Here is a 26,164-nt window from a genome sequence, read left to right on the forward strand (position 1 = left end):
GAGAACCTCCCCGGATCATCACCATGGCCCTCATTTTGTTGTTACCTCCTATTCACAGCCAAGTGTGATCCTTGTGAAGAGTAAGTATCCACCTGTTGGGCAAAACCCACGAATGGGTCCCCGTATCATTCACATTAGAGCCTATAAAATGTCTGCAAAGCCCTATACAATCGGCCCCCTTCCAACAGACATGCTCTAGTTATTATATGTATTGCTTATTGTCTGACTACAAGCTCGGCCAGGGGTCCTATACTGGCACATAGAAATACGCCTTGAACGGATAAAATGACTGTACAAGTGTTTGATTACTTATAGGAAATGCTATGAACAAGACGTGCTTCTCTAAAAGGAAATTCACAGGGAGCGAGCCAGAATCCAGCTGGCTTACAGCTCCAAGCCCAGAGCTCATCCCCTAAGGAAGACAGTGTGCAACCCAGTGCCTGGCACAGAGCAGGGGCTCCCACAAGCTAGCTGAACTGGAAAATGAAAGGATTTCAGAAAGCAGGGAAAGCCTTCCCTCACCCTCTTGCAGAGGCTGCTCAGCCGTCCTGCTCTCTCTTTCTCTGTCTCCCTGCATGCGCCCATGCACACACACCAACGCCCTCCCTCCCTGGGCCTGCTTTCCTTCAGGTGGGGGCCTTGTGGCTCCTTAAAATGTGAACAGCTCTCAGGAGGGGGAATAAAAGGAGAGTCACCAGGACGGAGTCAGCTCACACTGGCTGTGCTAGAGAGGACATGCGCAGGGACCCTCTCCCCTAAGCCTTACTGCGAATGAGGGGGAAGCCAGCACTGCTGGATCTTCTGGAGGACCCCGATGAGGAAAGGGAACGTCATGGCTGTAAACAGGGCAGACATAAGTCCCACCTCAGCGGTTGGGTGGAGAGAGGAGACGTGCCCAGGAGCCCTCGAGAACGTAGAATAAGGTTGCCCTCTGCCGGTAAACCTGTGAAATCAGCCCACAGAGGAAGATTGCAGAGATACATGTGCAAAAAACAGCCCGACTAAACCGTAACCTGAGTGCGTGTATTAACACACCTCAGATGGGGCGCATCACAAAAGAGAGGAGGAAGGGGACACGGATCTAGGTAAGGGCGAGCCTTATGGGGCTCACGGAAGTATCTGGTCACGTTGAGATGGGTTAACAGACTGTCCGAGCCTAATGTCCCCATACCTTTTATTCATCTAACTCTCCAGCTCTGAGTTCACCGTTTTCCAGCAACTTCGCCGGCTCCGGCCTCCCACTGGGCTTGCCAGCAGCGAGGAGACGCACCTGCAGGCGAACTCACAGGTGTGGACCCCAGCCTCCCTTTCTCGGTGTACGTGAATAAATGACGCTCCACGTGGCTAGCACAGCCCAGCCCTTCCCAGGTGGGTCACCAGTGTTGTGTGGGCGCCGCGCACAGGTAGGATCCAGAAGGGGCGAGCGGGGCTCGGATCCCGGAGCCGAGGGCTGGCCTCCGACGCCCCAGACGCCTTCCCGAGCTGGGATCGGGTTCCACCCGGGTCTCCAGCGGGTCCAAGGGGGGCCCAGAGGGTAACGCAGAATTGGGTAGATGAGAGCGCAACTTTCTGGGAAGAGTCTAAGGCTTCCTTCCCTCTGATGCTCAAAGGCTACCGAGGAAGGGCACGATCCGGCCAGCGGGAAGGAGTCTGGCTCTCCCATCTGGACTCGGCCTACTTCTTTGACCTCATCCTCCCCGCAGTGCCGAGTGTCACCAGAGATGCAGGGAGCGGGTGGGTGTCGGGAGCGGCGGGGGCAGGACCCCAGACCCGCAGGCGGGCACGGCCGACAGCGATCACAGGGAAGAAAGATTCTCTCAAATCCCCGTTCCCTCCTCTTTCGAGCCCTGGCCTCGGGAAGGGAGCCCCGGAGGCAGCGGACAAGCCCCCAGGGAACTGGGTGGCGACCCAGCCGCCCTCCTCCAAGCGGAGACGCCCTCCCCACCACCGCCGTCGTGGGGCTGGGAAGTTGTCAAAGGAGGCGCCGCGTGTCCTTGTAGAAGGGAACGAGGTGTGTGTGTGTGTGTGTGTGTGTGTGTGTAGAAGGGAACGAGGTGTGTGTGTGTGTGTGTGTGTGTGTGTGTGTGTGTGTGTGTGTGTGTGTCTATTTTTCCATCTCCCGGTACTACAGTGGGGTGAGGGTAGCTTAAGTTTATCCCGGTTTCGGTCCTGTGAGCCGTAACATCTTTTTCAGGCGCCGAAGAAAACAGGCTGAGTGGGGCTGCGAAAGGAGCGCAGTTGCCGAGAGGAAGGGGCCTGGAGGTCACCATGCCGCCTCCCCGGGGACCTCGGAACTTGGTGCGGCCACACCGCCGGCGGGACAAGACTCGATCCCGCCCAGGAAAGGGAGCGGTTTTCTCTCCGGCCCACCCCAAGGGAAAATAAACGGCCTCTGGCGCTTTGCTGCATTCCTGATTTTTAACAAAACTATTGTTGGAGGTTGGCCCCCGTGCTTGCTCCTCGGCGGGAGCAAACCTGCCCACTCCCGGGCCCGCGGCGGAGCCAGCGCCGCCCAGCCGGCAGGCCGGGAACAATGCCTCTTTGTAGCGGGCCCTCGAGGCAGCTGCGGCCCGCCACGCCCAGGGCCCTCCCCTTAGAGAATTCCGAAAGCAGTCGCAAGCCCTGCTCTTCCTCGAGGTCTCGACCTCGGAAGAAAGCAAAGCATCCTTCCTAATCCTTCCGAGGGGGTGAGAGAGAAGGGAACTAACTTTTCCTGCGCCCCGTGTGTGCCAGCCCTTGAATCCTCCCTGGCAGTCTTGTCCAGAGGAATTATAACCCGCCTTTGGTTTCTGTGCCTTGTGCCAGGTCCCACAATGGTAAATGGCAGAGGGGATCTCAAACTCGGCGCTAAGAGAAATTATATATCCATATTTTTTTTCTTTTCACCACCCAGGGTTGAGGATTAAAGCCATTTTGACATTGTCCCTGGCATTTGCTTGACTCCAGTTCTTCCATATGCCCCAAGAAATAACATCTTTCCACCCCCTCTTTCACGCACCTCCTTGGTTGCCTGAGAGCAGTGGTCACAGTGTGACTGTTTGGGGGGGTTCCTGCCTCCTCGTTCGGTTCTGAGAGGGCAGTGCCGTCTGTTTTTTGGGTGTGCTTCCAGAATGGTCCTCTTCTCTCCGGCTCTAGCTTGTCAACCCTCACTCAATGCTCGCACCCATCTCTCAGTGCACTGCCAGGACCTGGGAGCACCTAGTCCCTCCCAGCCACCTTGCAGAAGGGCAGAGCCTCAGGGCTCCCATCCTTTGAGGGGCTATTGGCAGCATCCACACAGGATAGAGCCAGTCCCAGGCCAAGGATGATTGCCAAAGGCACGGGGCAGTGGGTGCTGGCTGTGGGGTCACTAAGGGACTACAGGCCCAAAGTAGAGACTGAATAGCTTCTTGGGTGAATACTGACATGGGGGTGCTGGTTATTTGCGGGGAGGCAAAAATGCGGTGCTGGCACTCACAGCTCCATACATTACAAACGTCTTCCCCGACCCCACCCCACCCCTTTCCCTGCATTCTTCCTCTATTTGCACTGGCTGTGAACCACTTCTTGCCAAATGACTCAGTACAGATGGGAAGTTTAATTTATTTGAGGGAGGCCTGTATGCTATTTGGATACCAACAGTCACCAAAAAAAAAAAATTGAACTACCTAAATAAAGATAAAATGCCCAGTACTGGTAACTGATCGATGCAAAATTTGCAGCCCCTGATGGACCCTGAATGTTTGGATCAATCAAAAGCAAGACCAGGGCAATATATGTGGGGTTTATGGACCTCAGTAATTTTGAGGCAAGACGGTCAAGTGAAAAGTGTGTAGGCTCCAACCTGGCTTAGAATACCAGTTCTGACACAAGCTGTGTGATCTTGGACCAGTTACTCAAGCTCTCAGAGCTTCAGATTCATCTTCTACAAAAATAGAAATAATAATTCTTTATTTTGGCACGGTTATTGTGAAGAGTAAAGGAAATAACATATTTGAAAGTTCCTGTAGTACAGAGAGTGTTCATTTTATTGTTGAAAATTCTATCAGTAGGGGCTTCCCTGGTGGCACAGTGGTTAAGAATCTGCATGCCAATGCAGGGGACACGGGTTCGAGCCCTGTTTCAGGAAGATCCCACATGCTGTGGAGCAACTAAGCCTGTGCGCCACCACTACTGAGCCCATGTGTCATAACTACCGAAGCCCACGCACCTAGAACCTGTGCTCCGCAACAAGAGAAGCCACCACAATGAGAAGCCCGCGCACCACAACAAAGAGTGGGTCTGCTCGCTGCAACTAGAGAAAGCCTGCGCATAGCAACAAAGGCCCAACGCAGTCAAAATAAATAAATAAAAATAAAAATTTTAAAAATAAATTAAAAAAGAAAATTCTATTAGAATTGAAGCCAAAACTGATTTCTGTGATCACGTGTTTAAAACCTCTGGAAAGACAAGCCACCAGAGGTCTTTGGGTGCCTCAGGCAGGATCTGCAGGTATGAGAAGGGAGAAGGAGAAGGTAGAATGAGGTCTGGGGGTTCAGGGACTTATGTCCCTCTTGGTTTCCCAGTTTGGGTGCAGAGGGAGGAAGCATGGTGTTCTGGCAGCATGAGTATGTTTTGGCAACATTTCAAAAATTGTCCCCCTTTTCTGATCAACCTGCCCAACTCCAGTCTCTTCCCTTCTCTCCTCCCTTCACTCCTTTCTCCTTCCCTTCCTATTTCTTCCCACACCCATGAGATTGCAATTAGTCCTTTTGAATCTCAATTTCCTCCTCTGAAAAGCTTGTAATAAGAGTAGTTCAAAGACCTAAATGTAAGGTCAGACACTATAAAACTCTTAGAAGAAAACATAGGTAGAACACTCTGACCTAAATCGCAGCGATATCTTTTTTAATCCACTGCCTAGAGTAATGAAAATAAAAACAAAAATAAACAAATGGGACCTAATTAAATTTAAAAGCTTCTGCACAGCAAAAGAAACCATAAATAAAATGAAAAGACAAACCAGAGAATGGGAGAAAATATTTGCAAATGAAGCAACCGACAAGGGATTAATCTCCAAAATGTAATACGTTCATGCAGCTCTATATCAAAAAAAAAAATGAACAACCCAATCAAAAACCAGGCAGATGATCTAAGTAGCCATTTCTTCAAAGAAGACATACAGGGAGTTCCTTGATGGTCCAGTGGTTAGGACTCGGAGCTTTCACTGCCAAGGCCTGGGTTCTATCCCTGGGTGGGGAACTAAGATCCCACAAGCCAAACAGCATGGCCAAAACAGAAAGAAAGAAAGAAGAAGACATACAGATGGCCAAAAAGCACATGAAAAGATGCTAAACATCACTAATTATCAGGGAAATGCAAATCAAAACTACAGTGAGGTACCACCTCACACCAGTCAGAATGGCCATCATCACAAAATCTACAAACAATAATTGCTGGAGAGGGTGTGGAGAAAAGGGAACCCTCCTACACTGTTGGTGGGAATGTAAGCTGGTACAACCACTATGGAGAACAGTATGGAGCTTCCTTAAAAAACTAAAAATAGAACTACCATATGATCCAACAATTCCACTCCTGGGCATATATCCAGAGAAAACCATAATCCGAAAGTATACACGCACCCCAGTGTTCATTGCAGCACTCTTTACAATAGACAAGACATGGAAGCAACCTAAATGTCTATCAACAGAGGAATGGATAAAGAAGATGTGGGACATATACACAATGGAATATCACTCAGCCATAAAAAAGAATGAAATAATGCCATTTGCAGCAACATGGAGGGACCTAGAGATTATCATACTAAGTGAAGTCAGACAAGAGAAAGACAAGTATCTTATGATATCACTTATATGTGGAATCTAAAAAAATGGTACAAATGAACTTATTTACAAAACAGAAATAGAGTCACAGATATAGAAAACAAACTTATGGTTACTGGGGGGAAATGGGGAGAGGGATGAATTGGGAGATTGGGATTGACATATACACACTACTATACATAAAATAGATAACTAGGGACTTCCCTGGAGGTCCAGTGGTTGGGACTTCACCTTCCAATGCAGGGGGTGCAGGTTCGATCCCTGGTGGAGGAGCTAAGATCCCACATGCCTCGCGGCCAACAAACCAAAACATAAAACAGAAGCAGTATTGTAACAAATTCAGTAAAGACTTTAAAAAAAATTAGATAACTAATAAGGATCTACTGTACAGCACAGGGAACTCTGCTCAGTACTCTGTAATGACCTATATGGGAAAATAATATTAAAAAGAGTGGTTATATGTATATGTATAACTGATTCACTTTGCTGTACAGCAGAAACTAACACAACATTGTAAATCAACTATACGCCAATAAAAATTTTTTAAAAAAAGAGTAGTTCAGGGCTTCCCTGGTGGCGCAGTGGTTGAGAGTCCGCCTGCCGATGCAGGGGACACGAGTTCGTGCCCCGAACCGGGAAGATCCCACATGCCGCGGAGAGGCTGGGCCCGTGAGCCATGGCCGCTGAGCCTGCGCGTCTGGAACCTGGGCTCCGCAATGGAAGAGGGCACAACAGTGAGAGGCCCGCATACCGCAAAAAAAAAAAAAAAAAAAAAAAGAGTAGTTCATAGGGTTGTAAAAAGGATTAAGTGAGATAACATATATTCAATAAATCAATCCTATTTCCCTTAAGTTGTCTCATCTTTTCCTCTTCCCTCTTGACTTCTAATTCTCCCTGCTCTCCTTCTTCCCGTTTCCCACAGAGACTGAATGCTGAGGACTGGGAAACATGCGGTTCCTTTATTCCATCCCACCCTCTTGGGCGGCTGCCCTTTGAAGATGACTGTCTTTATGATTAGCAATTTCTCATCACCGGCCTCTATGAGCGAACAGCTCCTGAATTATTTACTTTTAGGAACTCTTCATTGGGTGTGTGTCACAACTTGGAATCCTAGAGTAAATAAATTCAATACTGTAAGTTGATTCAATGTGGGGTCATGCCTAAGCTCAACAACATTAAAAATGTACCAGCTTGCCCTGAGGGCTCCTAGGACAGGTTACATAGAGGAAATTGGAGTGTTCATCTTAGCACTTTGCTTAGGCTTAGAGATCTGGCTTCTCCTTTTGAGGGGGGCACTGAATATTCTAGAGCCCTGCAGGAAAGACTCTCCTGGCCCAGAGCTAGGGCTGGCTGCCCTTACCCATCGCGATCCCTCCCCTCTGTGATGCTGCCTCCCTTTTACACTTCCCTCTGGATTGACCACTAATGCATTTGTTTATTCTGCAACCATCTACTGTGATGCCTGCTATGGTGGATAGGGTGGTAGTAAAGGTCCAGACCCCTTGCTCCTAATCGTGACAACTCTGAAGGGCTATGCCAGCTTCAGAGGGCTTCATGGACCTGCTGAGTTCTTTGTTCTGACTGCATCACAGCCCACCTTCTCTTTTGCCATGTCCTGTGTCTTTGCTTTCCCTCACAGGTGTGGTCCCTGAGCACTCCTCAGTTAACTTCCTTCATGCTAATCTCATCTCAGAGTCTGATCCCTGGGAGCCCAACCTGCACCATGGAGCTGCATGGAAAGCACATGGAAAGTGGACTGGGACACACCTGTGTTTAAATCCTGCCTCTATCACTTAGTGACGGTGTGACTTTAGGCAAGTTATTTAACCTCTCAAAATTTCATTTTTCATCTGAAGGAAAAAGATTATTGTGAGGATTAAATGAGTTTATATATAGTGTGTAAGAACGTGGACCACTGGAGCAACTCAACGAATGTTAGTCCTTCCTTAAATAGTATTTCTCAAACATGACATCCCAGATCCCACTAGAACTATATTTCTAGTTTATAAATTATTATTATATTTCTAGTTTATAAATTTTAGTAGAATTTCTGTTTTTATATTCTTGAAATTAATCCTGTATCTTTGAAAGGGGTGACTCTTTCATTATTAAAGTTCTAGAACACTGTCTTAGGTCAAGCATAATGGTGAAGAAATCAGAAGGACTGTGGATCTGGTGATCTTAAATAAGCCAGCTAACGATATCACCTAGCTAATCGTTGCAAAAGTTCCTCACCTGTAGAACGGGTTATTAATAGTACATACTTAGGGCAGATGGTATCTTTCTTAAATGCCTACAACAGTGTTTCCCATCCCCACTGCTCTTCTGAAATGATCTTGCCATCAAAAGATGGAATCTAGTTCTCATCCTCTTGCATCTGGGCTGGCCTCAGTGACTTGCTTGAACATTAGAATGTAACAGAAGCAATTTCTGGGATTTCCAAGGCTAGATCATATGAGTCTAAGTCATTTTGTCTGGGTCTCTTATAACGTGCCCTGTTGGAACCCAGCCACCATACTGTGAGAAGCCCAAGCCCTGGGAGAGGTCGTGGTGTAGGCGTCGGCCGACAGCCAGCATCACTGCCAGCCAAGTGAAGGAGCCATCTTTGATGTCCAGAACCACTGGGCCTTCAAACGCATGTGGTCCCAGTCAACATCTGACTGCAGCCCCGTGAGACCCCAAAAAGTATGGCCCCACGGAGCCCAGCCAACCCACAAACCATGACAGATAATAATAAATTGTTGTTTTAAGCCATTAAATTATGGGGCAGTTTGTCAGGCAGCAACAGGAACCAAAATACTACCTCCTAGGTTTGTTGTGAGAAGTAAATGAGGTAATGCATGCAAATCGATTAGCAAAGTGCTCGGTTAGGGATTACTACACTTATAGAAAAAGGCAAGCTGATTTATATGGGAGCTAAAACATGGGTACAAATAAACTCAATCCTAAGCAGACATCGTCTGATTCAATATTTAGTGAGCACCTGTCACATGCCAGGCTCTCTCTATAATCAGAAAACCTCAGAGTAGAAAGGAATCTTCTAGTTCAACCTCCCACCGAGTGAGGACATTCCTTCTTGAATGTTTGCTTAACCCAACAATTATTTACTAACCCCTGCTCTGTGCCGGGAAGGGTGGTAGATGGTAATGCTGGGAAATCAAACACAAAGATGCCTAAGACTCAGTCCAGGGCCAGAGGCGAACACGTGGACAGTTTCTGCACAGCGTACCATCTGTGGAGAAGAGGGACACATTCCCCAGCATTGAATGGGGTGAATCATTTCATTGTCGGCCAGCTCTGGTGATTTCACCTCCCTGTGCACTGGCTCCTGCTGCTGTATTTTCTGTGTATCAACCTGTAGTTTGAATGGCAGTTCTCAGGCTCTTTGTCTTCTTGCTCCATATCCTGAAGTTGACTATTTACACATCCACTTACCCACCTCTGCTCATGCTGACCCTCATCAGGGGCACATGAACACCAGCATGGGCTCTTTGAGGGCAGTACCTGGGTCCTGTTCATTGTTGGAGCCCCAGCTCCTAGATCAACCAGGAAGAAAGGAGGAGGAGAAGGGGGAGGAGGGGGAGAAGGGGGAGGAGAAGGAGGAGGAGGGGAGGAGGGGGAGGAGGCGGGGAGGGGGAGGGGGAGGAAGGGGAGGAGTAGGGGAGAAAACAAAAGACAACAAAAACAAACAAAATTGCATCCTGTTATGTGTGGGTTCAGAAAAATGACAAAAATTCCTTTAATTCAAGTTCATTTCAAACAAGGACAGCAGGGAAAATTACCAGCATAAGCTGCATTCTCAAGCTTCAAGGGAGTCTAAGTTTTTAATAGGCTGGGGTTTTAATAGACAGGTGAAACCAGTTTCTGAAAAAGTTCACTTTGAGTTCATTCCAGCCAGGTAGTTAATAGCTGCTACAGTTTATTTGCTGTCACTGTTTCCCACACACAGCCCTGTTTTATGGCTTCTTAAAATTACCTTTAAAAAGTGTTTCACAAACCATGAGCTTTACACAAATCTACGGGTTAGAATTTTTATTTTAAATGATAAGTATAAGTTCTGTGGCACATCCGAGAACGCTGTTGTCTTCTCTTGAGAAACAGGAAGAGAACACTGTATAACCCACCAGGGCAGAGCACACAGCCACCTGAGCTGGGCCTGTTCTTCCCAGCCTAACTCACCTGCTGAGAGCCCCACCCACACCTCACAGGCATGGGGAGCAGGAGCCCTGGGCATGAATAGACCAACATTTGCTTCATTTCTTTATAGTTTCCCCTTCATATAAGTCAGACCCCTTCTCCTGCTCATTCTCTTCCTCCTTATTTGAAAATGTTATCACTTGTTTGTATTAGTGTTTCTCTGAATGGTTGTAATTATAGTTTACATGAAACATAGCACAGGGCTCTTTTATTTATTTGTTTATTTTTTGTTGTTGCTACAGTGTATTCATAACATGGGGGGGAGGGGAGGACACCCCCAAACTCTGGTCTTGACTGTACCCTTCACTGATGCCAGAAGTTCAAGCTGAGGGCCTTTGTGATTTTTTTTTCTCTAATAAATGTGCATTTGTTTAATTAAGAAAAGTAAAAGAGAGAAAAACCCTAACCATAACAAACTCTCGATGTCCTAAGAGTATTGAAAAATCAGTGTTTCCTCTATACTGAAATATCTGAGAAGCTGAGGGTGCCCCTAGTTAGAACTCCAGTCCCAAGTTCTTCTAGGATAAGAGTTGGTGCCCAATAAATTGCTGCTGGTCTGGGGGAGCCCCGATTGTTAGCTGAGGCAGATGTAGCAGCTGGGTCTTTACACCCTTATGACCGTACCCTCAGTCACAAGAGTTACATATCCTCAACACTCCTCTTACCGGCAAGTTCTTCTACTACCTTCTTGCTTACAAACCTGCAAAATGCTTTAGTTCAAAAATACTGGATCTATCTACTCCATCCTGTGATATCCAGGCCAGATTTCAAATCTGTTGGGAGGAGGTGCCAGGCCACTGCCACAAGGCTTCCCTTTATTTTTCATGTTCTCCTTGGGCGTATTTTTCTCAATGAATTTGGCCATAGATCCCCGTTTTCCCCTGAGCAACCAATCCAAGTAACATTCCAGTGGCATCTGCATCTCCATCATTGTTTCCTCTACATTCTGTTATTCTGGCTCCTTACCCCACTTGGCAGACTCCCCCAATCTTCTCTGCTTTTCTCCTTTGCTACAAACAATCCAGTTTCAAGTTCCTCATCTGATTGGGTTTATCTTAAAATATGGCTTTGGCATTTTAGAATTCATCTTCAAACTCCATGATTCCTTCATCTCACTTCCCAAGGTTCTATGATTCTCACTGTGTGTCAGTTAATACGAAGTCTGTTTGAGACCCAGAAAACCTGTACCCAGCCTTATTTCCAGGAGGTTGACCCATCCAGAATGAGTGAGGTCAGGTTTGAAACAGAAAAGCTCGTCTCCTGTTTCCTTTGGAGTCCGAATCAAAGCTCCATGGTCAAGGTCTATCCTACAAGGAAGATAGGTCTGGGTCAGAGGCCACCCTGCTTTCATTCCAGTGGGAAGTAGATCCCGAGCCATAACTTCCGGTTAGAGTTTATCTGAAATTCCCTATGTCTGGGAAAAGAGCCTTTGAAGTCATGAAGCTTCTTACTTCCAGAATAGGATTTTGCTTGCTTTTTTTTTTTATGGAGAAGAGAGTCTAAATTATATTTATATTTACTGTCCTTTGAAAATGACTGATGAGAGAGTCCTCAGAGGCTCTTTCTAGTATCTCATTACTTCTTTTGGTTTGGGGCAGGAAGTAATGGACATGAAAAGCCAAAACTGGGGAATCATGACATGTCCTGCTGGGTTGTAAAGAAGTGTCTGAGGAGTCAAAAGCCCTCCTGGATTGAGGTATGTCTGGTCAGTATGACAGGTCTTCCTGGAGAGAGATGGATCTGGGAAGTCATGATAAGCTCTCCTAGGAAGAGCTGCATCTGGGGAATGTTGATATGTTCTCCTAGTTTGCATTGTTTCTGAGGAGTCAAGAGCCCTCTTAGACTGCAATGTGTCTGGAGGGTCATGATGGACACCCCTTGAGTGAGATGGGTCTGAGATATTTTGCTGAGGCCTCCTAGAATGAGAATGATTTGGGAAATCATTGCATCCCTGCTAGAGAGAGATGGATCCACGGAGTCAGGACAAGAAAGCCTATGAAAAATCAGGCCTTCATTCTTGCTTCCATTTAGCATTGGTCCAAAAGACCTCCATCTGTTTTCCCATCAAGCAAGTCTGCATCATCTTCCTCTTTCTCCTTTCCCAGTTTAGTGGTAAAGATAGCTCACATCATGATCAACTCACATCACGGTGCACAACCTTCATCTTCCTCCCACTGACCCTGCCAGGCTTCAGCTGCTTTTTGCAACACTAGCAACTGAAAGATTGCAAAGATCTCTTAGGTAAAAGTGACACTTCAAATGCATGACTGCTGAGAGTGGTAGAGCCCTGCCCAGGGTAGTAGCATTTCGGGCTCCTGAGCTTTAACGGGCAAAGAGGAGAAACCACACCAGAGGGTGTTAAGTCCCAGAGCAAGATGATCTTCTAAAGAGCCCTGAGGGAAATGCAGCAGGTTGGGGCTCCACTTGGAGCCTCAGGGCTTCAGGAAACACTTCATGTAGTCCCTAAGAGGATCACCTCTATTTTTGTAAGCAGTGCATATAATGGGGTCAAGTTTAGCCGTGATCCAGAAACAGAAACAGACTCAGAGATATAGAGAACAGACTTGGGGTTGCCAAGGGGGAGGGTATTGGGGGAGGGATGGAGTGGCAGTTTAGGATTAGCAGATGTAAACTATTATATATAGAATGGATAAACAACAAGGTCCGACTGTATAGCACAGGGAACTTTATTTAATATCCTGGGACAAACCATAATGGAAAAGAATATTTTAAAAAAGAATGCATATATATGTATAACTGAATCACTTTGCTGTACAGCAGAAATTAACACAACATTGTACATCAACTCTACTCCAATTAAAAAAAAATGTTTAGCCACGATCACAGTGTTTACCTACACCCAGCTATGCCTGACTAGATATTAGGTCATTGTCCAATTGATTGACTGGGATACTCATTCAAGAGAGAGAATATTTGTGTGATGAGGGGTAGGAATAAAATCATTTTCATGGATAAGATCTGTTTACATTTTTCAGTAATTAAATCTAAAGAGGTCCTAGAGTTTCTTCACCGTTCAGTGCGTTTTCATTAAAACACTACCTCCCTCAGTAGGAGTGGATAGGGGTGGACATAGTTGCTCATTATTGAAAGTTGATTTCTTCTTTACTCTTTTCACTGACTCAGTCTAAGCCAACCCCTTAAAGTTGTTTTTACTTTGCCTTGCAAAGAAAGCAATAGTGTGCCCTTACATAATGTTAGTGTTTGGAGAACTGCCTAGAGAATATCTAGTTTCTCTAAGTGAGTGATTCTGCAGTTCAGTCCTAATGTAAGTGTCCTGGTGAGAGATGTGTGTTGATGGTCAGATCACCTTCCTTATCTTCTTTGTTCACCCCAACAGCTTGGAAGTTGGAGCCCTGCATGGAGCAAACACCTCTCCCAGGAAGGGCATGGCTCTGGGGCTTTGGCATGCGAGCGCTTGCTACAGTACCAGAAATCTGAAGCTGGACTTCACACCTGGCCTCCACGGCCTGCCGTGGAGTTAGGAAGGAAGACACGATTGCTCACAACACTGCTGGTGTAACAGAGGCTGTTTTGGAATCACCTTCTATGTGCCCATCAGTGGGCCAAGCGCATTTCATCTATTTTCTCACTTATAACACAGTATTAGCTGGTAATAAATGAATAATTCTCCAGGGTCACATTGTTCTGGGAACAACGTAAGTAAACAAGCTGGGAGGCAAGGGCACTTGATGAACTGACAGATCAGAGGGTCAACCTGACCATGAGTTCCTTAAGGATGGATTCCTCATGTGACTCAATGTTATTCCTGCAGACCAAGGCACTGGAAGACTCAGAGGACAGTTTCCGGGCAGGTTAAACAGGCTGAAGGCAGCAAGAGGGGCTTAGGAGGCAGCACAGTCTAGCAGCTGAGCCAAAATCCTTCGTCCTTCTCAAAGGAAGATTGGATTTTCTCCGAGATTTCTCTGAATTTTCCATCTGGACCATTTTGCTGCAAACTGGCAAGGCTATGAGATTCCCCAAGACTACCTGGGCACATCCTCTCTTTGATGGAACACAGCTCTAATATTTTCAGGGTCCCCTCAATTCTTTTTTTTTTTTTTTTTTTTTTTTGCGGTACACGGGCCTCTCACTGTTGTGGCCTCTCCCGTTGCGGAGCACAGGCTCCGGACGCGCAGGCTCAGGGACCATGGCTCACGGGCCCAGCCGCTCCGCGGCATGTGGGATCTTCCCAGACCAGGGCACAAAACCGTGTCCCCTGCTTCGGCAGGCGGACTCTCAACCACTGTGCCACCAGGGAAGCCCCCACTCAGTTCTTATGATCAGCACTACTCAATCTTGGTTTGCCTGCAGATGACTCTGCACAGTCTTTTGAAATCAAAGAACTCAAATGTAGGGGCTGGAATTGCTCAGGGAAGGCCAGAGTTAAGCACCTGTCCACATGGGGGATGAAATGGGCAGACACCCTGTTCTACAACCTCACCTCTAGTCAGAGTGGCTGAAGGCATTTGTAAATCTGCGTCCCCTCTTAAAGATAAGTGTTTTGGTAATAATTTTGCATTACAAAATCATTTCCCTTCTCAAAATGGGAACTTATGTTATTTTGAAATCCTTTACCCATTTAAAAAAATTTGGCAGTAAAAATACATATCAGTGAAAGATGTCATTTGGGAAAGATTGCATTCCTAATTTGCCTTTCTATGAACTCATTCCTTACAAAAAGATAAACTGTGACTTTATTTATTTTTTAAAATTTATTTTATTTTTTTATTTTTGGCTGCGTTGGGTCTTCGTTGCTGAGCGCGGGCTTTCTCTAGCTGCCGCGAGCGGGGGCTACTCTTCATTGCAGTGCACGGGCTTCTCATTGCGGTGGCTTCTCTTGTTCAGGAGCACGGGCTCTAGGTGCGTGGGCTTCAGTAGTTGTGGCTTGCAGGCTTAGTAGTTGTGGCTCGCGGGCTCCAGAGCGCAGGTTTTGTACTTGTGGTGTATGGGCTTAGTTGCTTTGCGGCATGTAGGATCTTCCCAGACCAGGGCTCGAACCCGTGTCCCCTGCATTGACAGGCAGATTCTTAACCACTGCACCACCGGGGAAGCCCAAACTGTGACTTTACATAACAACGAAACTTTGACAACAATGTTCTTCTTAGGCATTTTTGTAATATGTACATATTAAGGATGTTTGCTGTCTGTCTGCCATATTACATTTATCAGTCTTCCCCTCTCCCTGACCAACTTGTACTGTAAGGCATACAAATACACAATTGTATTTTTGGTCTACCCTCCATGCCTAACACACAGCCTAGAGGACATGAAGTGTTCAACAGATGAATATTAACCAGAAACTCTAAAGGCAGATCACCCTACATTTTGCAACCTATCTGAAAACCCTATCTTATTTCATTAGGCTTATTTTCAGATTCTGAGGGAAAATATTTGTTTTGAAAACCCCATCACAAACATCCAGTCTCATCTCCAGATAGCACAGAAAATTCTAGAACAAAGACCCATTGTCTCCTGATTCCTGGCAGAGCCCTGCCTGATTTGGGATTGAGAGAGAATGTCTGCAGAGGGCACATGAGATATTTACTAAAATATTGAGCAGAGAGACATCCCCTTGGAGGAGAAAGCTTAGCTGGTTATAACTATGGGCTCTGAAGTTGGATTGTGGCATGTCAAGACCCAAGTTCACTCCTGGCTGTGTGACCTTGGACAAGGTGTTAACCTCCCTAATCCTCAGTGCCTTCCTTTGTAAAATTCCTTTGTAAAAAACAGACGTGCACTTCAGCAGAATGTCTAGAGTGTAAGTGTTCAAAGAATTTTAGCTATTATCGTTATGTTATGATTTCAGTACCAGCATGTCATGTACACAGCAAATCTAGTTTCTGGAAACTGTGCAGTGATGTCATTCCTCAGGTTTATCCAGCTTCCTACCAATTGAGTCTATGCCTTTGCTTCTACGTTCTATAAAACAATGAGATAAGCATGTAAATAATCATTCCTTTGTGTTTATAAGGCATGATCACATCCATGTTCTTATTTGATCCCCACAATATCTCTGTGGAAGTAAATGAGAAAGACCTTTTGATCTCCATTTTACAGGTGAGGTTAAATGGGGCTTCCCTGGTGGCCCAGTGGTTGAGAGTCCGCCTGCCGATGCAGGGGACGCGGGTTTGTGTCCCGGTCTGGGAAGATCCCACATGCCGCGGAGCGGCTGGGCCCGTGAGTCATGGCCGCTGAGCCTGCACGTCCGGAGCCTGTGCTCTGCATCGGAAGAGGCCACAACAGTGAGAGGCCCGCGTGCCACACACACACAAAAAAAAAAGACTTTCACAAACTAATAATAAATATAGAATAGAATGGTACTTAAAGCAATATCTTTCTCACTGTGTCTCTGGGCTGAGTAGAAACAGCCTTGGCAAAAACAGCATCCCCCTAGTTAGAGTTCCTGACTGCCATGTTCCCTGGTCTATGCCACTGGCCACGTTTCGCCGCCATCACTGGGAGCATCGGGATGGGGGGGATTTCTCCTCTGCTTCCTGGGATTCTGGATCCACACTTTGCTGCCTTAGCTTTGAAGCCTAAGCATCTGGTATCAGCCTCTCATCCTGCCCAAGGTTGTACCGACAGGTGCTACTAGAAGGCAGCTTGCTGGGGCAAATCACACTGTTCCTACACATACAAGCCCTCCCAACTGACATCTTTATCTACGTTAAATATCATCAACATTCTCACCCAAGGCAGCTTTGAAAGGAAAGGAAGTCACAAGAAGGCATCAGGCTGCCTGGAGGAGATGGATAAACATTGGGGGTGAAGGGATGTTTCTATTCTGTGAAAGTCCAAGGTAGCTCCAGCTTCCAAGCAGCCAGACCTGACCCCTGGGCACTGAGGCAATGGATTTGAGCACTTTGCATCCTTTTGGATGAGAATCAGCTCTGGTGGGAGCATTCCTTTCTGCTCTAGTCCACAAAGTAGGGAAGGACTCTCTCAAAGTACCTGGCACAGGACAACTGTAATGACCTAAAATCATAAAACCAACCCTAGCTGTACAACAGAAGTGTATATGAAGTTTTTAATAAACACCTATGCCTAGACCAATTCAATCAGAATCTTGCACCTGAGATCCAGGTAGCAGTATTTTCGTAGTTGTACTGATATACATTGTATTGTATACGTTATCTTATTGGTATATAATAAACAATTTGTCAGCATAAGTATACATCACCACTATCAAGATAATGAACAGAGACATCACCACCTAAAGTTTCCTCATGCCCTTTGTAATCCTCCCCCATCCCACCACCAGGCAGACATTTATCTGCTTTCTGTTGCTATAGATTAGTTTCCATTTTCAAGAATTTTACACAAATGTAATCAAATGGTATTTTCTTTTTCTTCGGTCTGGCTTCATTAACTCAGAATTATTCTGAGATCTACCCATGTGGTTGTGTGTCAATTCCCTTTCACTGCTGAGTAGTATTCCATTCCTTTGTGTGGATATACCTCAATTTCTTTATCTATTCACCTGTCACTGAGCATTTGAGTTGTTTCCAGTTTGGGACTATTATAAACAAAACTGCTCTGAACACCCATGTACAAGTCTTCGTATGGATGTATGTTTTCTTTTCTCTTGCGTAAATATTTAGGAGTGGAGTGACTGAACCATACAGTGGGTATATGTTTAACATTTTAAGACGTTGCCAAACAGTTTTGCAAGTGCTTGTACCAGTTTACATTTCCATCAACAGTTAATGAGAGTTCCAGTTGCCCTACATCCTCACCATTCTTGTGGGTGTGGGTGTATAATACATTTCACAGTGATTTTAATTTGAATTTCTATAATGACTAATGATGTTGAGAGCATATTTCATGTGCTTTTTTCCTTTTTTGACATACGTAGATCTTTTTTTTATGAATTTATTTATTTATTTTTGGCTGTGTTGGGTCTTTGTTCCTGTGCGTGGGCTTTCTCTAGTTGCGGCGAGCGGGGGCTACTCTTCGTTGCGGTGCACAGGCTTCTCATTGTGGTGGCTTCTCTTGTTGCAGAGCACGGGCTCTAGGATCGTGGGCTCAGTAGTTGTGGCGCACAGGCTGAGCTGCTCCGTGGCATGTGGGATCTTCCTGGACCAGGGCTCGAACCCGTGTCCCTTGCATTGGCAGGTGGATTCTTAAGCACTGCACCACCAGGGAAATCCCAACATATGTATATCTTTTTTGGTCAAGTTTCTGTTCAAATCTTTAGGGATGGGACCTAAGCATCTGTTAAAAGTAAATAAAAGATCCCTGGTGATTCTAATGTTCAGTTGGGATTAAGCACTACTGTCTTTCTGAAAAATTGAGTACAAATCTCTCATTTTAATTATGTGGAAACTGAAATCTGGGAAGAGATTGGATTACTTGTAAAGTAAGGGAAATTGCAAGACAGAGAAATCACCCTTAACACAATTATGGCCATTAGGGAGCACGTTCTTCATTGCAGACTTAACTGCATCATTTCCATAAGTCGGATGAAGCATCTATCCATGTCAAGACTTGCTGGTCTTTGTTCCAAGCTGATCATTCATCATTTCTCTTAGTCATCTGAGTGTTTGTTCTATAATAAACATTTGAAGGAATTGACAATTGACTTCTTTTAACCAAATATTTGACAGTATTATAACTGTGGTGAAATGAAAGGGAAAATAGTCTTAGGGCTTCCACATATAGTGTTAACTACACAACTCTAGAGGACTCCATTCACATAGACACAATGTGCAGTGTACAACCTGTACAACCTTATATGGTAATCCTGAACAACCTTAAATCTAAGATCTAGGTTCTGAATCTCACCTTCTAACTGTGTTATCCTAGGAAAGTCAGTTGAATCTCTGACTCTTGGTTTAAAATCTATACAATTTGGATAATTAGCGCTCACAGGATAAATATAAATGAAATGAGTTGATGTTAGGGATTAGCAAACCCAGGTGGCTATAAGAGCTAAAGCAAGTAACTTAAATGAGCAAAGTGGTTCAGAGAGGTGATCAAGAAAAAATGGCGTTCATGACGAACTGTCTAATCAGCTCTAGATGATTATGGCCTTAGAAAAATGCTGGCTCAGAGTTACCAGAGCTTTTATTTTTTAAGAGAAGTCAGAAATCAAAATAGGTGTGGTTCAGATGTCCACTGATAAATGTGAAAGGACTTTATAATCACAGCGCACCTTATATATTGAAAGGGCATCACTCTGTCTTAAATCAAGCTGTGAGTCAGTCCATGTGGGTCTCTTGTAGGTGTCTGTCCTACACCCCCTCCTTCATCTTTCTTATGACAAGTACCACCAACATCACACGGTTCACGACCAAGACTGGGTCAATCATCTTATCATGTTTTCCTGGCCACAGTGATTGGCCCAAGAAAGAATGTACCCAACTGGGCAAAAAAAGAAAAAGAAAAAAAAATAACTCCCTGGGGATTCTCCTAGCCAGAGCTAACAGAGAAGCTTCCTTCCTTCTCTAGATATGCGGCCATAAGGATGACTATCCAGAGCTGCCTGTGACCGTGCTCCATGCTGTACAAAGAGAGACCATCTACTCTAGGGGAGAATAAGGACAACATAGTGTGATAGAATTCCGTCATCATGTGAGTCCCTGATATCAAAAGACCCTCTCCCAGCTTCTGTTACATGATCTAGTAAATTTGGGACTGGGCTAGCTTCAAAGAGGTTTCTGTTGCATGCAACGAAAGGATCCTGACAAATGCATTTTGCCATCTTGAAGTACAATGGCAGCAAATGAGTTTTCACTGATTTTCAATACATCCTCATGATATCTGATTCATGGAGAGAGGATACAGTGCTAAGAAGTGAGCCTTAAGGAAGGAGATGGAAAGGTGGTCATGGCATTTCAGGGGAAGCTAACCAGGGCTGTGTAGAATTCTCTGTGTTGGTTTGGACACTGCACCCTGAGGTATTTTCTCGTATTTGAAAGCTCAGATGTGGGCTCTAATGAGCTTCCAGAAGTGATGGGCTTTTAGAAAGGGATTTACACTAGGACACATGAGAGATTGAGTGGGACATTTTGATATGATATTTTATTAATTTACACTGAAAAATAGAACTGATCTGTAGACTGGAACACTTCCATCAGCGTCTTAATACATTATGTTCTTAAGTTACACAGGAAATCAAAACATAATTCAAAGCCACTTTGTAAAAACTTTGCTGAAATAAAGCATTGTTGAGGGGGGTTGAAGTCTATGTGTTTGGTGTACATTCGCCTCGGAGGCAAACCATCACCCGAAGCCAGGTCACAATCAAAAGTTTCTTGGTGGGAATGGGATAGAATAAGAGGTGTTAGGTAGGTTGAAGTTTAATGGCATTGAGCCAAAAATAATGATGCATTCATTTTGCAGGGCAGGTGATTTGGAAATATCCAAAGTTCAAATTGCCAAGCCTTGCTCTCTCCTGGAGAGTACTCATCTGGGCATAGCCAGTGTCTGTCTAGGCAAATTTTCTTTCCCTGCGATACGATGACTGAGCACCTCCTTTTGTGCTGGAAACACTTTTTCTATACATGTCGTAATGCCCTCAGTTGGATTCTGGAGTTGTGGTGTGTGTGGCCAGCTCTGGAGAGCAGACTGTGTTCTTCACCACTCTGCTTTCAGTGGTGTCACATTGGCAGCTGGAAATCAGGCATGGTGAGGGTGTTTATACCAGAGAAACTGGCAAACATTACAAATCAGGGTCTTTTCTTTCCCTCAGCAAGCTGGTTGTTCACCATTAACTAGCACACGACAGGTGATGAGCCTTCTTTCAGGTGTACATTTCTACTTTGATCTATTATGGGCTGATCTTCTATTTGACAAGTAGAGAGCAATTTGTTGGCATTATTTCTAAGATTTTAGAGGACACCTCACTTTGTCCCTAGCCGTCACATTACAGGGCTCGCCTAGGCCAGGCTCCAGCCCCGTGGGAAGCTGGTCTAAGGCACTTCCTGACCCTCTCAGCACAGTGCTTCCCACCATGCCTCTCACCTGGCAAAACAATTACTGCCTATGGGAGTTGATCCAGCCAGCGGGAAGGATTTCATAGGATCATTTATTCTAAGTTGCTAGTATTAACACAATGGGCTGCTCTTTGTATTTTCATAGGAAAGAGACAGCCTAAGGGAAGGGAGCCAAGGGGGGAGATTTCTGGAAATACTGCAGGCTGCTGGGGGTGGAAGCAGGGCGGTTATTTGGGAACATGAGTGTTACGACATTTTTTTTTTTTTTTTTTTGCGGTACGCGGGCCTCTCACCGCTGTGGCCTCTCCCGTTGTGGAGCACAGGCTCCGGACGCGCAGGCTCAGCGGCCCTGGCGCACGGGTCCAGCCGCTTCGCGGCACGTGGGATCCTCCCGGACCGGGACACGAACCCATGTTCCCTGCATCGGCAGGCGGACTCTCAACCACTGCGCCACTAGGGAAGCCCACAACATTTCTTAAATGCTCTCAGGTTGGCTGCCACCTAAGGGTAACCCCGCTCAATTTTGCAAGTCGGGGAAGAACTGATGACAATCATAATAATGATGAAAGTGATAATGATGACGATGTTGATGATGTTCTGCTGTCGTCGCAATAATGTCCCAGGAGATTTCTCCGACTTTTGGGGAACCCTCAAATAGGAGAGAGAAACTGATCAAACTTAATCTCTGTGACTCATTAATGTGAAAGTACTTGTTGAAAAGCAAAGATTTATTACCTGCAATTTGGCAAGATCCTAAAGATGGTCCTGCAGTGGCATCCAGAAAAGGCGCCGTGACTCACAGGAAGTAAACTCAGATCTCCTGGGTCCCAGGAGCGCCCTCCCCTTTGACCAGCCTGCTGATTCCTCACTCCTGGAACTTTCACTTCCCTGGAAGTTTCCTTCTAAATGCCATGAAGAGGATACACCTGGATATGCCTCATTAACAAATAGCTTGGGAAATCAGAGACTTGAGACAACCTCCAGAATCATAATCCCAGGAGCTGCTGTCTGGTGTTCTTGAAGACAGTGACTCAGGCCCGGGCTGACGGCAGGCCCGGGCTATCCTCCCATTGGCAGGCTGCCGGGGAGGTCTGGGTGTTTCCGCCGGTTCTCAGAGACTCCCCTGGGACTTTTCACTCTCTGGCACCCATTTCTTGTTCAGCTCTTATTATTTATTACTCATATGGTGTCTTCTTTTTAATGCCTAATATTTCAGGGACTCGGCTTACTCATATGGGAGGAAAGCAAACAGGCATGACGTGAGTGCAGAGCAGTCTACTGAAGACGGATTTCACTGACTTTAAGAACATGGGACTTGGGCTTCCCTGGTGGTGCAGTGGTTAAGAATCTGCCTGCCAATGCAGGGGACACGGGTTCAAGCCCTGGTCCAGGAAGATCCCACATGCCACAGAGCAACTAAGCCCCTGTGCCACAACTAGTTAGCCTGTGCTCTAGAGCCTGAGAGCCACAACTACTGAGCCACGTGCCACAACTACTGAAGCCCGTGCATGCTCTGCCACAAGAGAAGCCACCGCGCTGAGAAGCCCATGCACCGCAACGAAGGGTAGCCCCCACTCACGGAAACTAGAGAAAGCCCGCGCGCAGCAACGAAGACCCAGTGCAGCCAAAAGTAAATAAAATAAGTAAATTAAAAAAAAAAAAGAAGAACATAGGACTTAAGGATAGACAAGAGGCAGAATTCTGAGGACCTGAAGTTCAGAGCCTTATCAGGGCATCGTGTACAACGCTTACCGTCAAACCCAATTTTTGGCTAAGCCATGTACACTTTCTGGATAACTGCTTTAATTTTCATTTGTGTCTACTCACCTTTTTAAAAAAAGAACTATGCACTGATTTTTCAGAAAAAAGAACCAAACCTGGAGCCTTCTATAATAATAAATCTTTATATTTCTGTGATACTTTATAGCTTACAAAGCATATTATCTCATTTGATTCTTTTTTTTTTTTTTTTTTGGCCTCGCCTCGCGGCTTGCAAGGATCTTAGTTCCTGGACCAGGGATTAAATCCCGGCCCTCGGCAGTGAAAGCGCCGAGTCCTAACCCCTGGACCACCAGGGAATTCCCCTCATTTGGTTCTTACATAAACCTTTTGAGGTTGATACTTTTATTATCCACATTTTACAGATAAGGAATTAAATTTCACAGAAGTTTGGAGACTTTCCCAAAAGTGTCGTAGGAGAACTAAAAGTTGAACCCGGGTCTACAGAATCCAGAGTGCAGGCTTACAAACAAACAACAAACAAAACCAACCCCAAGCCCTATACCGTAACTCTTTGTGGAAGCACTGAAGTGCAGAATTCAGGGCAAATTTGATCTGGAGCTCCTTGTTTTTCTTCCAAAGATGCCTGAAATCCTGGAAGCTCTTGTTAGGACATGGCCTCTCCTATAACACGGAGTCTTCAGGATGGTTCTAGATAGTGATGTTCCAAATCAGGGTAGCACTGATCCATACAGTACTGGATGGAACTTCTCTCTGCACCCATAAAGTAAAAAGTAAATAAATAAACCTAAAAAACTTTTTTTTTTAACTGAATATTGTTCCATCTTAGCAAGTGTGCCCTTTCCTATCCAAAAGAGAAATACTCCCTAAGGAACTCTAGACTCCTGCTGTCAAAGTCTAGACGACTGTGGGTACACCTGTCGATACTCCAGTGTATGCAATGTTTGGGAATATCAGACGAATCCCTGCAGATGAAAGTACCTCTGAAAACTCTAGGGTTCTATGTAGGTGAGTCTGCCACCTTCACATGAAAAGAAAACCAATAAACTTGTTTAGATGGGCAAGGAGTGTCCAAACTTATACTTGTATTTAGGAAGGACTTATAGACATACATGAGAATCTTAATGAGAGCTGGTTTGAAACATCTCTAGGTATCACCTTATCCCAACCACCACCAAATTATTTTACTCTCAAAGCCCTTTTCATTAAGCATGAATTACATTTTTCTATACTTTTTTTTATTTCTCAAAGCTATTATTTATTCTGTACAAGGTTCCACTATACATCACACATTCCTCTCCTCTTGCTTACAGAGTAAACAAGTGTACACCAGCCCTTTGGATCAGGTTCACAGGTCTTCCCTGGAGAAGGGTGTCAGGCCAGTTAGACTCATATAAGTTTAGCTCTGGGTTGTTGCATGAGCCAAAGCCCTTTTGTTACCCTCATGAACCTCTCCCACTGCTCAGGAGCCTTCAGGTTGTGTAAGTGCCCATGAGGCAGGACCCCTCCTGGCTAGGGCTGCCCGAGGAACTGTCCATCGGAAGGCGCTCTGGTTGGAAAAGTGATCTCGCTGGGGATGTAACTAGATCAAGATCAAATGAAGGAAGACTGGTCCTGAAGGGTCAAATCTTAGAAACTCGGAAGGTACCTAATACGTGCATCAGTTACAGCAGGAGGCGGAGGGATGAAAAGATACCTGGCAAAGTGGTCAAGAAGAGGGGTGGAACTTGCCAGTGAAAAGGGTGGTTCAGGAGCTAAGTCCACAAGCTCTGGGCATCTGCCAGCATGACCCTTCTAATTTTAATGTTTGAACCAGAGTGATCCATTAAGTGGGCCAAGTTAGGACACAGAGAATAAGTAGACCTCTTATAATTTCTTAATTATTTATCAAAATTATCTTTTGGTTCATTTAATTAGTATGGATTCTTCTTTATAAAAATAATCTCAGTTTTGAAAGGTATGCCATCTTCAGAGAGAGCATGCAGTTTTATATCATACTCAAGCCTCCAAAGTACGAACGTGTTGTCAGCATCTGCTTTGGATGGGATGAGATCACCCAAGGATGGCACTGAGGCTGATAGGCAGGGCCTCTTGGAGGCTGTACCTGGCGAGAGCGAGTTGGTGGAGGAAGGAGGGTGGTCATTCTAGTGCAAGGTCTAAGGATTAACTATGAGGGCCCAGAAATTCTATCCAATCAATACTCCAGGATCAGTTAGTCTTCGGGCACTAATTCATAATGTCTTAACTCATAAGAGGCTGAAGAATAAATAGTATTGACTATTTACAGGGAGGGTCATCATCCTTTTCAGCCGCGAATGTGTACATGCTCTCTGTCTAGTTAACTCTCTTCCAAGTAATAGGGTTCTTGGGAAGCTGAGTCTGTTATAAAACTATGGACTTAGCAAGGAAGGGTCTGGAGGGGAAATGCTTCTCTACTCCAGAGACAGACCAGAAATGCTCATGCCTCCCTTCCTGAATAGGTGCTAAAAAACATGCAGAGTTCCTGTTCTCAGAATCTCCTTTCTCTAGACTCTAGGTCCAGCCGTCACCTGTCTCTTCAGGTATCTTGACACCACTGAGGCTCTGGATTCCTTCATTTGCATTCATAACCTCAACTCCCAGACCGTACTTTAACCCTTCCAGCTCTGATCTAGAAACATCCTGAGGTCTAAGGCAACTTCATCATTTCATCCAAGGTGTATGGATATTATGACCAATAGCTGTATCGACAACAGTTAACATTTACTGGGCACTCGCCATGTGACAGGCATGGGGATAAATGTTTTATCTTCATTAACTCATTGAATTTTCATAACAACTCTCTGAGGTAGGTACTAATAATTAGCCCCATTGCATAGACAAGGAAGCTAAAGCTTTGGGTGGTAACTTGCCCAATATCACATGGTTGTTGAGCAGGGAAGCCAGGATTCAAGCCTAAGTCATTTGGACTCCAGAGCCTGCGCTCTTAACCATTAGGCAACACGGCCTCCAGGAGTGACCTTGATCCCCTCCTGAGAGCATCTCTCTGTGAATTCCTAGTCACTGCACACAATCAATGAAGACAAGTGGTCATGAGTGCTTTCTTTGTTGAAATTTAAGCTTAAAAGCAATAGGTTTGGAGTGTAATTATTAGAAATCAAGCCATAATCTGGGAGCAAATAACAACAGAAAGAGACAATGAGAATTCTGTCTTGAGAACCCATTTATAAAGGTCAAGGAGTCCACACTATATGGTTCATAGTGTAACATTTTGAAAAGCTCGTACTGTGATGAGTTTAGGTGAAATGCTGAACAAGACACAGAATCACACATAAGACCCTGCCCACACTGGGAAGGCAGCCAAGAATTCCTGCCACCTCCACCCAAAGGTTGGGTGCCCTAATAAAGGCCACAGAGAGGACCACCTCCCTCCAGAGACTGCTTGTCATTTCTCACACTGGCGGGGGGGGGGGGGGGGGTGTTTCCTAA

General features: G+C 45.5%; 1 long non-coding RNA gene across 1 annotated transcript; it reads left to right on the top strand.

Annotated features, from left to right (window-relative positions):
- The first annotated feature begins 938 nt into the window (after positions 1–938).
- Positions 939–2,408, top strand: LOC117313294 (uncharacterized). The gene is made up of 3 exons (XR_004527760.2): positions 939–1,085; positions 1,195–1,368; positions 2,195–2,408. It is a non-coding gene; the product is annotated as an uncharacterized lncRNA (long non-coding RNA).
- The last annotated feature ends 23,756 nt before the right edge of the window (positions 2,409–26,164 follow it).

The sequence above is a fragment of the Tursiops truncatus genome, chromosome 8 (assembly GCF_011762595.2).
Source record: "Tursiops truncatus isolate mTurTru1 chromosome 8, mTurTru1.mat.Y, whole genome shotgun sequence".
NCBI lineage: Eukaryota > Metazoa > Chordata > Mammalia > Artiodactyla > Delphinidae > Tursiops > Tursiops truncatus.